Source organism: Capra hircus, chromosome 25, assembly GCF_001704415.2.
Source record: "Capra hircus breed San Clemente chromosome 25, ASM170441v1, whole genome shotgun sequence".
NCBI classification, from domain to species: Eukaryota; Metazoa; Chordata; class Mammalia; order Artiodactyla; family Bovidae; genus Capra; species Capra hircus.
Window position 1 is genome coordinate 7,459,496 of NC_030832.1, and position 15,838 is coordinate 7,475,333.

At 46.8% G+C, this 15,838-nt stretch overlaps 1 protein-coding gene across 3 annotated transcripts in view; it reads left to right on the plus strand.

The window, feature by feature from the left end:
* ABAT (4-aminobutyrate aminotransferase) overlaps window positions 1-15,838 on the plus strand; it is an 85,851-nt gene that overhangs the window by 18,923 nt on the left and 51,090 nt on the right. Inside the window, exon 1 of one of the 3 annotated variants that reach the window (XM_013974927.2) lies at window positions 9,512-10,257. The exons of the other annotated variants lie outside the window; for them this stretch is intronic. The gene's annotated coding sequence lies outside the window, so the exon portion shown is untranslated. Of the gene's footprint in view, window positions 1-9,511; window positions 10,258-15,838 lie in introns of those variants that run through there. 3 annotated transcript variants of the gene reach the window in all.

Here is a 15,838-nt window from a genome sequence, read left to right on the forward strand (position 1 = left end):
TCATTTATATCACTTCAAAAATCGTTCCCCTGCCATTCTACATGGTTTTCAGTAAATAATTGTCATATCACAACTTATTTGAGCAGTCCTTTGCTGCTGCTTGTTTACATCGTCTTTAGTGGTCCACTCTTCTAAAATACACTGTTCTGAACAACAGAGCCTGGAACTATTACTTTATTTAAGATTGATTGCATTAGCTACGTTTCTGGGGGTGGAATTATTTGGGATTCAAATGTTTAATATCTCTTGACTCTTTGGGGCTCCATTGTTTTCTAAAAGTGTTGAACCCAGATACCGTACATCACAATCTGTTTGGAGAGAGAGCGGGCATGATGTTCTGACTCTCAGATCGGAAATGCAAATAACATAACTCCCAGGTGCTTGCTTGCTTGGTTGGTCCTACCTTCTGGGTCTCATTTCAAAGAGAGGGAATTGACTCCATAGTTAACACACACCCTTAATTTCACAGGTGCTATTTCTTGAGGTTAACTGTTTGCTAGCAAATTGGCCACATTTCTAGAACTTCTATACTTGTTGGATTAGGACTTTGCACACAAGAGGATGTCATTCATTTTTTTTCTTTTGCCTTTTAGTTAACTATAAGGTGTTGAATATAGTTCCCTGTGCTATACATTAAGACCTTGTTGTTTATTTTATATAAAGTAGTTTGTATCTGCTCATCGCAAACTCCTTGTTTATCCCTCCCCGCCTCCCTTTCCACTTTCGTAACCATACATTTGTCTTCTATGTCTGTGGGCCTCTTTCTGTTTTGTAAAGTTCATTAGCATCATTTTTTTAGATCCACATGTAAGTGATATCATATGATGGATATCAATAATTTTGTAATATAGGTGTGTCATTTTGGAGAAGTTTATTTTCTTCTAAGTCCTGAGCTCTCTTATCTATAAAATGAGAATAGTAAGAATCCACTCAGGTCAGGAAGCAACAGTTAGAACTGGACATGGAACAACAGACTGGTTCCAAATAGGAAAAGGAGTACGTCAAGGCTGTATATTGTCACCCTGCTTATTTAACTTATATACAGAGTACCTCATGAGAAACGCTGGGCTGGAAGAAACACAAGCTGGAATCAAGATTGCCAGGAGAAATATCAATAACCTCAGATATGCAGATGACACCACGCTTATGGCAGAAAGTGAAGAGGAACTAAAAAGCCTCTTGATGAAAGTGAAAGAGGAGAGTAAAAAAGTTGACTTAAAGCTCAACATTCAGAAAACTAAGATCATGGCATCTGGTCCCATCACTTCATGGGAAATAGATGGGGAAACAGTGAAAACAGTGTCAGACTTTATTTTGGGGGGCTCCAAAATCACTGCAGATGGTGATTGCAGCCATGAAATTAAAAGACGCTTACTCCTTGGAAGGAAAGTTATTACCAACCTAGATAGTATATTCAAAAGCAGAGACATTACTTTGCCAACAAAGGTCCATCTAGTCAAGGCTATGGTTTTTCCTGTGGTCATGTATGGATGTGAAAGTTGGACTGTGAAGAAAGCTGAGTGCCAAAGAATTGATGCTTTTGAATTGTGGTGTTGGAGAAGACTCCTGAGAGTCCCTTGGACTGCAAGGAGATCCAACCACTCCATTCTAAAGGAGATCAGTCCTGGGTGTTCTTTGGGAGGACTGATGCTAAAGCTGAAATGCCAGTACTTTGGCCACCTCATGTGAAGAGTTGACTCATTGGAAAAGACTGATGCTGGGAGGGATTAGGGGCAGGAGGAGAAGGGGACGACTGAGGATGAGATGGCTGGATGGCATCACTGACTCAATGGACATGAGTTTGGGTGAACTCCGGGAGTTGGTGATGGACAGGGAGGCCTGGTGTGCTGCGATTCACGGGGTCACAAAGAGTCGGACACGACTGAGCAACTGTACTGAACTGAACTGAACTGACTCAATACATAGTGCTCGAGTGCGGGGCACTGTGCTGGGGACCCATCCCTTCTCTGGGGAATGGGGAATGGCCTGGAAGACACAGATTAGGGAAATACGCAGGGCTTCCCAGTGGCCCAGCAGTTAAGATTCCAGCTGCCAGTGCAGGGAACACTGGTTCAATCCCTGGTCTGGGACGATTCCAAATGCCACAGGGCAACTAAACCCATTCAGCACAATTGCTGAAGCCCACGCTCTCCAGAGCCCATGTTCCACAACAAGAGAGGCCACCACAGTGGGAAGCCCGTGCACAGCAGCAAAGACCCAGCACAGCCCCAAATAAATAAACAATAAAAATTGTTAAAAAGGAAGATATACAAATAAATGTAGATGTGCAATCTGTGATAAATGTGAAGGAATAATAACACAGGGAGCGGTGAGAAATTCCAGCAGGATAAGCATATTTCCATGAGGTTATAAAAAAAAAAAAACAAGCTTCTCTAAGGAGATAACATGTGATGTTGGAGACCTGTGTGTGTGTGTGTGTGTGATCTCAGTTGTATCCAACTATTTTCAACCCCTTGGACTACAGCCCACCAGGCTCCTCTGTCCATAGGGTTATCCCAGGCAAGAATACTGGAGTGGGTTGCCATTTCCTTCTCCACAACTCCAGTATTCTGGCCTGGGATAACCCTATGGACCGAGGAGCCTGGTGGGCTTTAATCCACAGGGTTGCAAAAGAGTCAGACTTGACTTAGCAACTAAACAAAAACAACGTTATATATAACCTTAAAAAAATTGGAATTACTGTATCAGCTCTCTAGAGAACATGATGCTGCCATCACACCACTTTTCATATATATCCTTCCATACTGAAATCCCCCCAAAACAACGGGATTTACCTCATTTTCATTAAAGAATAAGAAAGAAAATACCAAAAAACAAGAACACTGGAGTGGGTTGCCATTTCCTTCTCCAGAGGATCTTCCTGACCCAGGGATGGAACCTGTGTCCCCTGAATTGCAGGCAGATTGATTACAGTCTCAGCCACCAGGGAAGCCCCAAATAGGACATACAACTAACTTTAAAATTTCATCTCTTTCCCTTTTTTGGTAACATATTCAGTGGCGGGGGGTGGGGGGCAGAGTTTTAACAGGGATATTCAGTCATTTGAGAATGGCTCAGGTCTTTTTTTTTTTTTAATTTTTATTGGAGTACAGTTGACTTACAATAGCTAAGTGAATCAGTTATACATATATCAGCTCTGGTCTTTATCATGTCCTATTTTAGATGTTAGGTGATCTATGAATTTCCCAATGATTTATATCTTTTTATTTAATTTTAAAATTTTATTAAATTATAGTTGATTTAATAGAAGATTTTAAATTACATACCTGACTCGCATTTAGAATTGACCCTTGACCAACAGATTGAACTGCACAGATTGTTTTCAATAAATATAGAACCTAGAGACTTCCCTGGCAGTCCAGTGCTTAAAGACTTTGCCTTCCAGCGCAGGGGATGTGATTCAGTCCCTTGTGGGGGAGTTAAGATCCCACATGCCTTGCAGCCAAAAAATCAAAATATAAAACAGAAGCGATATTGTAACAAACTCAACAATGACTTTAAAATAATGATCCATATCAAAAATATCTTTTGAAAAGTACAGTACCTATATTTTCACCTTAGAGGTCTTTGAACTAACTAAGCGTGGTGGAGAGTTTGTGCAGGATTAGAGCTCACAGTATGTGGAATACAAAAAACTAAGATTTGCATCCTGATTCTGTCCACATATGTCAGCTTCCTGCCCCTGGGTGAGTCGTTTATCAGTTCTTTTGTTTTTGAGGCAGAGAGAGCGCTACGCAGATTTTGGACTGTGGAGGTCGGTGCCCATGATCCCCATGTTGTTCGAGGGTCAGGTGTCTATTTTTAACTGCACTGATCTAAATGGGGCTCCCCAGGTGGCACAGTGGTAGAGAATCCACCTTCAATGCAGATGACACAAGAGATGCAGTTTTGATCCCTGGGTCAGGAAGATTCCCTGGAGAAGGAAATGACAAGCTGCTCCAGTATTCTTGCCTGGAGAATCCCATGGACAGAAGAGCTTGGTGGGCTACAGTCCCTGGGGTAGCAAAGAGTCGGACATGACCAAGTGACTGAGCATGCACACACACAAAGTTCTGATTTAAGAAGTAGGAATGATTAAGGAATGAGAAAATCGTGGACTTGGCAGCCAGAAAGATTTGGGGGTACCCGCGTAGCACCCTTCTGTATGTTATCGGGGAAGCTCATTAACCTCTCTGTGTCTCTTTCACATCTGCAAAATAGGAGGAAAAATCCCTAACAGAAAGGAGTTGTTTTGAGGCTTAAAAGAGATTATATAGGAAAAGTGCTTACCTCAGTCCTAGACACAAAATAAGTGCTCAGACAGAAGCGACAGCTACAGCTTTTGTTCCAGGTGCTTAGGGGTGTTTGGCATTCAAAAGTGCCTGAGCATGCTATAGAGAACAGTATGAAGGTTCCTTAAAAAACTCAGCATTCAGAAAACTAAGTTCATGGCATCCGGTCCCATCACTTCATGGCAAAAAGATGGGGAAACAATGGAAACAGTGAGAGACTTTGTTTGGGGGGGCTCCAAAATTACTGCAGATGGTGACTGCAGCCATGAAATTAAAAGATGCTTGCTTCTTGGAAGAAAAGCTGTGACCAACCTAGACAACATGTTACAAACCAGAAACATTACTTTGCCAACAAAGGTTCATCTAATCAAAGCTATGGTTTTTCCAGTAGTCATGTATGGATGTGAGACTTGGACTATAAAGAAAGCTGAGCACCAAAGAACTGATGCTTTTGAACTGTGGTGTTGAGAAGACTCCTGAGAGTCCCTTGGACTCCAAGGAAATCCAACCAGTCCATCCTAAAGGAAATCAGTCCTGAATATTCATTGAAAGGACTGAGGCTGAAGCTGAAGCTCCAATACTTTGGCCACCTGATGCGAAGAACTGACTCATTGGGAAAGACCCTGATGCTGGGAAAGATTGAAGGCAGGAGGAGAAGGGGATGACAGAGGATGAGATGGTTGGATAGCATCACTGACTCAATGGACATGAGTCTGAGCAAGCTCTGGGAGTTGGTGAAGGATAGGGAAGCCTGGCGTGCTGCAGTCCATGGGGTCGCAAAGAGTCAGACATGACTGAGCGACTGAACCAAAAAAACCCCTAAAACTAAAGTTACCATGTGATCCAGCAATCCCACTCCTGTGCATCCCAGTGTTCACAGCAGCAACGTTCACAATAGCCGAGACAGGGAAATAGCCCATCAGCAGGTGAATGCATCAGGAAGAGGTGGTCCATGGACACAACGGAACACTACTCAGCCACGAGGAAGAATGAAATCATGCCATTTGTAACAACATGCATGGAGCAGAGATTATCATGCTGAGCAAAGTCTGAAAGAGAAAGACAAATACCGTATAATACCCCTTATATGCAGAATCTAAAATGCAACACAAAGGAACGTATTTGTGTTACAGAAACAGACTCAGACACATAGAGAACAGACATGCTTGCAAAGGAAGAGGGGCGTGGGGAGGGGGGGAAGGATTGGGAGTTTAGGATCAGCAGATGTAAACCATTATTTATAGGATGGATAAACAACAAGCTCCTACTGTATAGCACAGGGGACTATATTCAGTATCCTGTGATAAACTATAATGGAAAAGAATATTTTAAAAGAATATACATATACACACGCATATAGGTGTGATTGAATCACTTTAGTGTTCGACAGAAATTAACACAACATTGTAAATCAACTATAATTTAAAAAGAAGTGGGCTGGGGCTTCCCTGGTGGCAGGGTGGTAAAGAACCCGCCTGTCAATGCAGGAGACGGGGATCCAATCCCTGGTCTGGGAAGATCCCACACGCTGCGAGGCAACTAAGACCCGGCAGCACAGTTACTGAGCCTGTGCTCTCGAGCCCAGAGCCACGACTACTGAAGCGCCCACACCCTAGAGCCCATACGCTCCGCAGAAGAGAAGCTACTACAGTGAGAAGCCCACACCCTGCAACTAGAGAGCAGCCCACACAGCAACAAAGACCCAACACAACCATAAATAAATAATTTTACAGCAACTAAAAATAATACAAAGTGGGCTGAGCAGATCTGAAGGTAACTCCCTGGGCATAGCAAGATGGCTTCGGGATACGCTTTTCACCTCTATCACCACCTTTGATCTTGAGAACCACCCTGCAAGGTATAGTCAGCCCCTTGCAGAGCTGGGGAAACTGAGGCACAGAGGCCCTGCAAGGTCCAAATGTGACCGCAGACCAGGTGTCCTGTCAACCCCGTCGTGCTCCCTTGAAATTTGCCACACTTCCGAAGTGTGTTCCATTTTTTGCTTCACCCTCTGGTTATGTATGGCGCTAGAGGGGGCAACCTGGTGGGCTGCCTTCTATGGGGTTGCACAGAGTCGGACACGACTGAAGTGACTTAGCAGTAGCAGCAGTGGTGAAAGAACCCACCTGTCAACGCAGGAGACTCAAGAGATAAGGAAATGGCAACTCACTCTAGTATTCGGGCCTGGAGAATCCCATGGACAGAGGAGCCTGGTGGGCTACAGCCCGTGGGGTCGCGAAGGGTCGAGCACAACTGAGCAACTAACACACACTCTGCCGTCCTCCTGAAACCGGGAAGAAGAGCCTCGTCGAGTACCGACCAGCCCCTGCAGGGCTGACCTTCCCTGAGGGTGCAGTGGGGGTGCTATGTGTTTTCTGGGGAGGCTCACAAAGCAAGGAGGCATTTCTCATGAAGAGCTAGTGTTGACACTTGTAACTGCTCATAAAGCCATGTTCCCCAGACCCACTGGTCCACTTAAGTCTCAAACCAATGTGATATCCAAGTCTAAGAGCTGCTGGGGACTCAGGGGACATTGTCCCATTCTGCTCCTTTGCAACTTCTTTGGCTTAGATTTTGATCAGTTGCTCTCCCAGGTATTTATAGAAATGTGTGCCCCCACCAGCACGATCAGATAGTTCATGATGATCAATCAGTGTGGAGAAAGCGGAGCAAGAGTGAGATGGCAGTCAGGAGGCTGGGGCAGCCATCCACCTAAGCCACGATGGGGACCACAACTGGGACAGGAGAAAGAGGAGAGCATGGAGGCTGGAGCTGGTGTGGAGGGGAAATGCCAGGGCGCAGTACTGAGCGAAGGGGGGGAGGGAGGGATCAAGGCTGCGTCTCGGGTTTCCGGCTTGAATAACTGGGTAGACAGTGGTTCTACTTGGTGCTGTGCTGAACACAGGGAATGGAATAGAAGCGGTGAAGGGGAAAAACGATGGTGTTTGGCTGGAAGTGTATCGAGCTTAATGTGCAGGACTCCGGTTGGAACAAGGAGGAAGATTCAGGGATGGGGAATCATGTGTGGAAACCATGAGCGCACATGAGCACTCCCAGGGATGGATGGAGGGATGGATGGATGGATGGATGGATGGGTGGGTGGACGAGGGGGAGACTGGGTGGGTGGATGGATGGAAGAAAAGATAGGTGGACGGGTGGATGTTTAGGTAGATTAGTGGGAGACTGAGTGGGTGAATGAATGTAAGAAAAGACAGGTGGACAGATGGATGGATGTATAGGTAGATTAGTGGGAGACTGGGTAGGTGGATGAATGTAAGAAAAGATAGGTGGACAGATGGATGGATGTATAGGTAGATTAGTGGGAGACCGGGTGGGTGGATGGATGGAAGAAAAGATAGATGGGTGAAGGCAACTGGAAGTATGTAAAAAATCTGATTTGTGTAATGATCTTATATAATTTGAATATTTTTTTTCAAAATCAATACTGTGATACTACTTTTGAGTTGAGGCTCATATATATCTAAATCTGAACATTGTCTTTCTATTTCCTTTTCCTGTGAAACTTGTTGATTATGTATTATGCAAATAGTTTTCTCCTAGATGGACCTCAAAGGCATGTTGCTAAGTGAATAAGTCAAACAGAGAAACACAAATACTGTATGATCTCACTTATATGTGGAATCTAAAACAAAAGTACCCACAAAACTCATAGGAAAAAAGGTCAGACTTGTGGTTGCCAGAGGTATGGGCTACAGGAAGGGAAAATTGAAAGAAGGCAGCTGAAAGTTATGAACTTCCAGTTATAAGAGAAATAAATACTAGGGATGAAATGTATAAGGATGACGATAGTTTACACTGCTGTATAATATACAGGAAAGTTGTTCAGATAGCAGACCCCAAGAGTTCTCATCCTAAGGAAAATTTTTATTGTATCTATGTGAGATGATAGATGATAACTAAACTTACTAGGTGATTAGTTTACAGTATATGTAAAACAAACCATCATGCTGTATACCTTAAACTTAGTGATGTATGTCAGTTATTTCTCAATAAAACTTAGAAACCTTTTAAAAAAAAAAGATAGATGGGTGACTAGATGGATGGTTGAATGAGTGGGAGACTGGGTGGGTGGATGGATGGAAGAATAGACAGATGGGTGAATAGATGGATGGATGGATGGATGGATGGATGGATGGATGGATGGATAGAAGGATGAGTGGGAGACTGAGTGGGTGGATGGATGAATGGATGAGTGAGAGACTGGATGGATGGATGGATGGGTGAATAGATAGATGGGTGAATAGATGGATGATGGGTGGGAGGATGGATGGATAAATGAGTGGATGGATGGATGAATAGAAGGATGAGTGGGAGACTGGGTGGGTGGATGGATGGAAGAAAAGATAGATAGGTGGATGGGTGGATGGACAGCTAGATGACAGAAATCTAGATTTTATTCTATTTAGATTGAATCAGGTGGAATTGCTGTTTTGGTTGTTAAAAATGATCAAATATTTAATTTTTTGCAGGCTGAAGCACTTGAGGGGGAAGGGTACTGATGTCTGCAATTTGCTCTGAAATGCATCAACAAATCAGGAGGGTTAATGGATGAAGAGAGGGGTAGATGCTGTGATGAAGTGATTATGGTAAAAACGTTAACAGCAGAAGCCGGGCTGTGGGCGGACAGGTATTCAGTGTCAAATTCATCTTTGCTGTATGTTGGGAATTTCCATAATAAATTCAGGGAAAATGTTTTCCAGTGGTCAAATGTTGACATTTTCGTGTCGTTTCACCGAGTGTTTATTCCTCATTTCGCCAAAAGATCCTTCCAGGTTTCCTTTCTGTGTCATCAACAGATCTGCCTTGCTGAGACTCCTCTGGCCTTATTCTTCCCAGAATTGGGGGCTGGGGGCGGGGGTTATTGTCCCCCACACCACCCCCAAAGTTCAGGTTGAACTGCCCCAACGTGCTGATTACCGCCCCAAGTTCACCGGTATCTGGCTTGTAATAATTATAGATTTCCTCTGCGATTTGATCGCACTGGTTGCCACGGCAACGGCGTAATAGCTCAACTGAAGCGCTGTCGCGGTGATTTAGAACCAACCCGTCTCTCTTGCATCCTCCGGTCTGGGCGACCCCACCTCCTTGCCGTCGTCATGGCAACTGATGAGCAGCATGTGATGGAAAGCTCTGGGCTCCCCCCACTCAACCTCCCCATCTTGTGACCATTTCCACGCCCTCTTCTGGGCCCCGCTGTGGTCAGGCACTGACCCCAGCTTGGGCTGTAATGGGGAGGCTAGAGTAATCCCTCAGACCCTCTCCCACAGAGGCGGGTCAGATGGACTGTAAGGACCAGGGCAGCCGCCCCTCCCCCTGGCCCCAGAGGTCTTAGAGATGACCTGGCACCCCTCAGAGCCCCTCAGGGCTGTGACACAGGCTGGTTCTGCCACCACCGTCCAGGGGAAGCCATTTAGTCTTCCACAGCCTTGGGTCTGTGCTTTGTAGGCTCAGGAATTCCTGAGCTGGCTAGAGAAAAATCAAGAGAGAGGCTCCTGGAAGAGGTCAAGGGGACAAAAACAGCCTATTTCAGAAAGTCCCAGAGCAGGTGGTTCCTGTGGATCTTTTCCTTTCTGCTTCTGTCCGGAAATCTTTCTCTCTGTCTCTCTGAATCCATCTTTCCACCTCACGCTCTCTCTCCCTTCCCTCCTCCTCACCTTCTCCCCATCTCTCTCCTCTAAGCACTTGCTAGGAGCCAGCTGAGTGCATCCTTTTCCAAAGCTGCTTTGCTTCGGAGGAGCCCTGTTCCCCCTCCAGTATCTGAGCCAATGTTCTGGGGACAGCCTGGGAGTCTAGAGCATCCTCCCAAGGGGGGAACTGGTACCCGGCGGCGCCTCTTAGGACGAACCAGCTGGCCGCGTCCCTGAAACTCTGCAGGATGGCATAGAGGAGACATTGTAAGCAGGCAAGAGCTGGGCTTGCTGCAGGACCCTGACGACCGGGCACTGTGAGTGCAGACGTGTGTGTGTGTGTGTGTGTGTGTGTGTGCATGTATTTGCACGTATTGCATGTATCTGCTGACATATGGAGGTGTGTCACTGTTATCTGTGGTAGCGGGTGTGTAAGTGTGTACCCCGCGGCACATGTGCGAGTGTCCCTGTGGGTGACTTTCTATCTGAAGGACACACAAACCTGCATGACAGATTTTTTAAGGATATTTTGCCAAGAGAACATGGCAGGATGAGCCCTCCTATTTTAATTTTTTATTGAAGTTTAGTTAATTTTTTTTTGATGTATGAGCTCCTTTCAAATGATAACAAGATAAACAAAGATGGATGTTAAAATGCTAAGTAAGGAATTGAATTTGCATCAGTAGGTTGGCAGAACCACTTCTGAATGCATCTGCCTTCTGGCCCTAGAAAATGAAGTGAGGGTCACCTTGAAAGGGCATTTTTGCTCAAGCCCCCAAAGAGATCCTTGCCTTTTGTCATAAGGGCTAAAACAGCACATAGGCACACACACACGTACACACACGTACACACACGCACACACACACGCACAACTTCCTCTTTGAAACTCGAAGGCTCAGGGGGTCCCTTCAGGGTACATTTCGCTTTCTTCCTCCACAAGACAGGAGGGATTTGCTTGACATATGGGGGGCTTATGACAGGGAGATGTAGGAAACTTTGGCTGGAACATGCTCACAGTGTTTATTTCTGTGGTCGATTAGAAGTTCCTTTTGTATTTTTTGACTGAAGCAGCCCAGGCCTCAAGAGGCAAGCAGGTTGAGAAAGGGAGATTTGATTTCCAGGGCAAGATGTGGAAACCCTGGCAACTTGCCGTTTAAGATCGAGCAGTTGGTGCGTGAGGGCAGGAGGCCACGTCACTCCCTGGAAGGGAATTCTTTGTGCTTCTCCGTTCCTAAATGTCTGGGAGGCTTGGCGGCTAGTATCTGCGGGTGAACGCTGCTGGTGGGCTGGGCAGTGCCCTTGGCATTTTGAAGGAAAGAACAGATCCAAAGACAAGGACCAGCCTCAGGAAGGTTCCAGTTCACGTAGGCATGGACCCTGCTTATTCAGCACCTCGCCCTCGAGACCTCGCTGCTATTTGTGATTCTAAGTTGCTGCCCTCATTCTCCTACGCTGCAGCCTCTGTCTGCAGAGGCCCTGCCACCCTGGCCCACCTGCCAAAGTTCTAATCACCTTTAAACATCCTCCGTTACTGCTTCCGGGAACCTCTTAGACCCAGGTAGACCGGATGCCCTACGTCTTCCTCTGCAGGCCCCCAAGTCCTCTGCATCTCTGGCATCAGGTACCCTGTAGACTGCTTTCTGCATTTACCCATGAGCTACAGTTAACTTTACAAGGAGTCAGAAAAATATGAACACATTCAAAGTGACCCGCCTGGACTCTTAAAATATCAGTGGCATGAAAGGCAAAATGGCTGAGAAATGGTCCCAGGTTAAAAAGAGATGAAAAGAAAGAAAAAAATGAGAGAGAGAGAGATGAAAGAGCCTTGCACGTGAGTGTAGTGATGAGTGGTTCCCAGGGGGAGTCTGAAAAACAGAAAGAGCCACCAGACATGTTTTGGGGACAAATGGGGAAATTTGAATACAGAAAATATTTGATACTATTATGTAAAGAATCCACCTGCCAGTTCAGGAGACACAGGTTCTATCCCTGGATTGGGAAAGTCCCCTGGAGAAGAAAATGACAACCTGCTCCAGAATTCTTGTCTGGGAAATCCCATGGACAGAGGAGCCTGGCGGGCTGCAGTCCATGGGGTTGTGAAAGAGTTGGACACGACTTAGCGACTAAACAGCAACAAATTAAGTCAATGGTGAATTTCCTGAAGGTGGCATATGTCGTGTCTCAGATCATTTGTACTGAAGTTCTAGGAGACAAGGTCTCGTTTTCAGAATGTACAGGCTGGAGGATTCAGGGATGAAATATCACAGAGTCTGCAAGTACCTCTCAAAGAATTCAGAAGAGAGAGAATCAGTACCTTGATTGATAGATGGGATAGGTGCATATGTGGCTCAGTGCTAACGGCTGGTGATTCTGCGATTATAGTTGGTTGGTGAGCAACTCGCAACTTTCCTGTGGGTTTGAGACCGTTTGAAGCCCCACCACGTGCTGGACATTCTGCCTAGCTCCGTCCGTGGACGGCCTGAGAACCCCTGGGAACCACTCATCACTACACTCATGTAGTCCGTGGACGGCCTTACGTAATGCTCAGAGAAGCCCCAGGTTGGGGGAGCTCTGTCATACCCATTTTCCAGTTGAGAAAACAGAGACAAAGCCAGATTCCGGCCCCAGCCCAAATCCGCACAGTGCCACCGCTCTACTGCCTCCCTTCTGGGGAAATTACGAAGGGAAGTCTTGCCCACTTCCAGTCTGAATCTGAGTGAGTTCACATCTTCACTCTGGTGTAGAGGTTAAGAGCATTGGATCAAGAGCCAGCCTGGGCTTGTAGCCTGGCTCATCTGCTTAGTGGTTCTGTGTTTTGGGGCAAGTCACTTAACCTCTCTGTGCTCCCATTTCTTTTTTGGTAAGAGAGGATGATAACTGTAACTGCTACAGAGAGCCATTCTAAAAATTAAAAGCCCTAGTATATGTAATGGAGAAGGCGATGGCACCCCACTCCAGTAGTCTTGCCTGGAAAATCCCATGGATGGAGGAGCCTGGAAGGCTGCAGTCCATGGGGTCGCTGAGGGTTGGACACGACTGAGCGACTTCACTTTCACTTTTCACTTTCATGCATAGGAGAAGGAAATGGCAACCCACTCCAGTGGCTCAGATGGTGAAGAATCTGCCTGCAGTGCAGGAGACCTGGGTTTGATCCCTGGGTTGAGAAGATCCCCTGGAGAATAGAATAGCAACCCACTCCAGTATTCTTGCCTGGAGAGTCCCATGGACAGAAGAGCCTGGCCGGTTACTGTCCATGGGGTCACAAAGAGTCAGACACGACTGAGCAACTAATACACACACACACACACACAAACACACACAAGTGATGTCTAAATATTGTTGTTGCTATTCCTATTACTCTTGTAAACCTGGCATCCTTGCCTCAGCCAGTAATGGATAATCCTAGAGGGGTCTTTCTCTTCCACACCCAGGCCTGGCTTGCTTTCTAGACCCTGGCAGTCTCTACAGAGATATCAGGCCGGGGTTGGGGGGTGTGGTAAGAGACTATCTTATCCCACCTCTTCCCAGCAGAGCTGCCCTCCACAACTCACCTGCGAACCAGTTTCTCAGGTATGCTGTAAAGACCTCCAGGGAAATACACACCAGTTTAGTCAGAGCTCGTAAGCCCATGAGCTCCTCGGAGCCTTCAAAGTCCGTCCCCAAGGCTGGAAGCAGGCGCCTGTGTTTCGTCTGTTGGGTGTCGCTCTCACCGCTTGACGTTTTAGGGGCAGCTCCGCAGGGTGATCAAGAAAGAATCTCGACCGGGAGTGTTCATCCATTCCCTCGTGGCCTTTCGGTTTTGTGAACCGGATGCTCGCACACCTGAAAAGTCATCCTAGGAGTGGACTGTGGGGGCCAGGGGTGGGTGGGGGGTCGTGTCTCAGTCCTGAGCAGCTGGGGTGGTCCTCGGTCACCCTGGTCCCCCTCCACCTCCCCCTTTCGAGAGGTGGGAAAGGAAAGGACTGTCACCATGGTGATCACAGAACCCAGGCTGCCTCGGCAGGACCCTGTGCTCAGAGCATCCCGCGTGTGAGGTGCTGCTCGGTGCTGGAGGTGATGGGTTGAATGAACAGGCCACTCTCTGTCAAGGGATGCTGATGACTCTCATCACAATGGGAGATTATCTTCTTTGTTTATTTATTTATTGTCTGTCTCTTCGGCCGGAACAGAGGGCCAGGACTCTGCTGTCTGGTCCCACCACCGCCGCCTAGGTCGTCGGGATTTACTGTTGTGTGTTTAGGTGACAGGCGGTCAGGAAATAGCAGAGCCTGATGGCAGACCTGTGAATGAATGAATGAGTGAATACATGCATTTCACAGGCTAAAGGCAGAGACAGGGATTGTGAACAGATTGTCACAGTACAGGTGAACATGCGTAAGAATATGTGTGTAAACCTGTGGCTAATCTAATCATGACAGATACTGACAGTTGGAACAAGGTGATAGGTAGAGCTAAGTTCGTCTTGGGTGTTTGCTTTTTTTTTTTTGCACGGGGTAGGGGGCCACCGTTCAGATTGCAGAATCTTTGTTCCCGATCAGGGATCGAACTTAGGTCCCCTCCAGTGGAAGCTCAGAGTCCTAACCACTAGACCTCCAGGGAATTCCCCTGAACTTTTTTATTGAAAAAAAAAGAAAAGAATGATTGCTGAGATTTCCCTGGCGCTCCAGTGGGAAGCAGGGGGCGTGGGTTCCATCACCAGCTGAGGAACAAAATTCCACATCCCTCAAGGTGCGGCCAAAAGAAAAAAAAGAATGATTACTGGAGAAATACAGATGAGTGGTGTATAACCCTGAACTGAGTGCCAGGAAGGCTTCTTGGAATTGGTGGCCAGAAATGGCTACTCTGAAAAAGCACCCAAGATTCAGGGAATACCCACAGGAGGAGGGGGCAGAGAGGACCATCCAGCAGACAGAATCTCGTGAGAGATGACCTGGAGGCAGCAAAGAGCAGAGTGTAGGTGAGTCAGCGCCCAGGGGACAGGGGGAGGGGCAGGGCATACAGGTTGCAGGCGGTGGGGGGGTGGGGGTGGGGGGTACCCAGATAAGCAGCTGGGCTTTATCCTGGGGATAGCAGGGAGCCAGGGAATGTTGGGGCACCCGTGTAAACTAAGATGATTTCAATATAAAGCTTTTAATTCCTTCCTGCAACCCTTACCTTTTTGCCTAGAGGATGGCTGGGGGTTTTGTACCTGTCTCAAGGAGTATCCTTCCCTGGTGGTTCAGTGGTAAAGAACCCGCCTGCCAATTCAGAAGATGCAAGGGACTTGGGTTCGATCCCTGGGTTGAGAAGATCCCCTGGAGGAAGAGGAAATGGCACCCACTCCAATATTCTTGCTTAAAAGAGAATCCCATGGACAGAGGAGCCTGGCGGGCTATCCATGGGATGGCAAAAGAGTGGGACACGACCGAGTGACTGAACAGAAGCAAGGAGTATCATTTTAGAGATGTGCTTTTTTTACTTAGCAAGTCTGTTTTCCTAAAATTGTCTAAACGCATAAAATGGAGGCATTTTTCTCAACAGGAGGTAAGGTAGAAGTAAGGCAGAGAATGGCTGCTGATGACAGAAACCAAGGGGGGTTTGGACACCTGGGTGGGTTTCTCCTCCAGGGAGCATGCCAACCAGGATAAATTCCATCCCAGGTTTTGTTGTTGTTGTTGTTGTTGGCAGCGGGGGGAGGCGGGGGAGCTGTGCCACGAGGTATACAAGGCTACCTCCGTGGCTCAGCAGTAAAGAATCCACCTGCAATGCAGGAGTTGTAGGAGACTCAGGTTCAATCCCTGCATCAGGAAGGTCCCCTAGAGGAGGGCATGGCAACCCACTCCAGTATTTTTGCTTAGAGAATCCCATGGACAGAGGAGCCTGGGGGGCTACAGTCCATGGGGTCGCAGAGTCAGACAT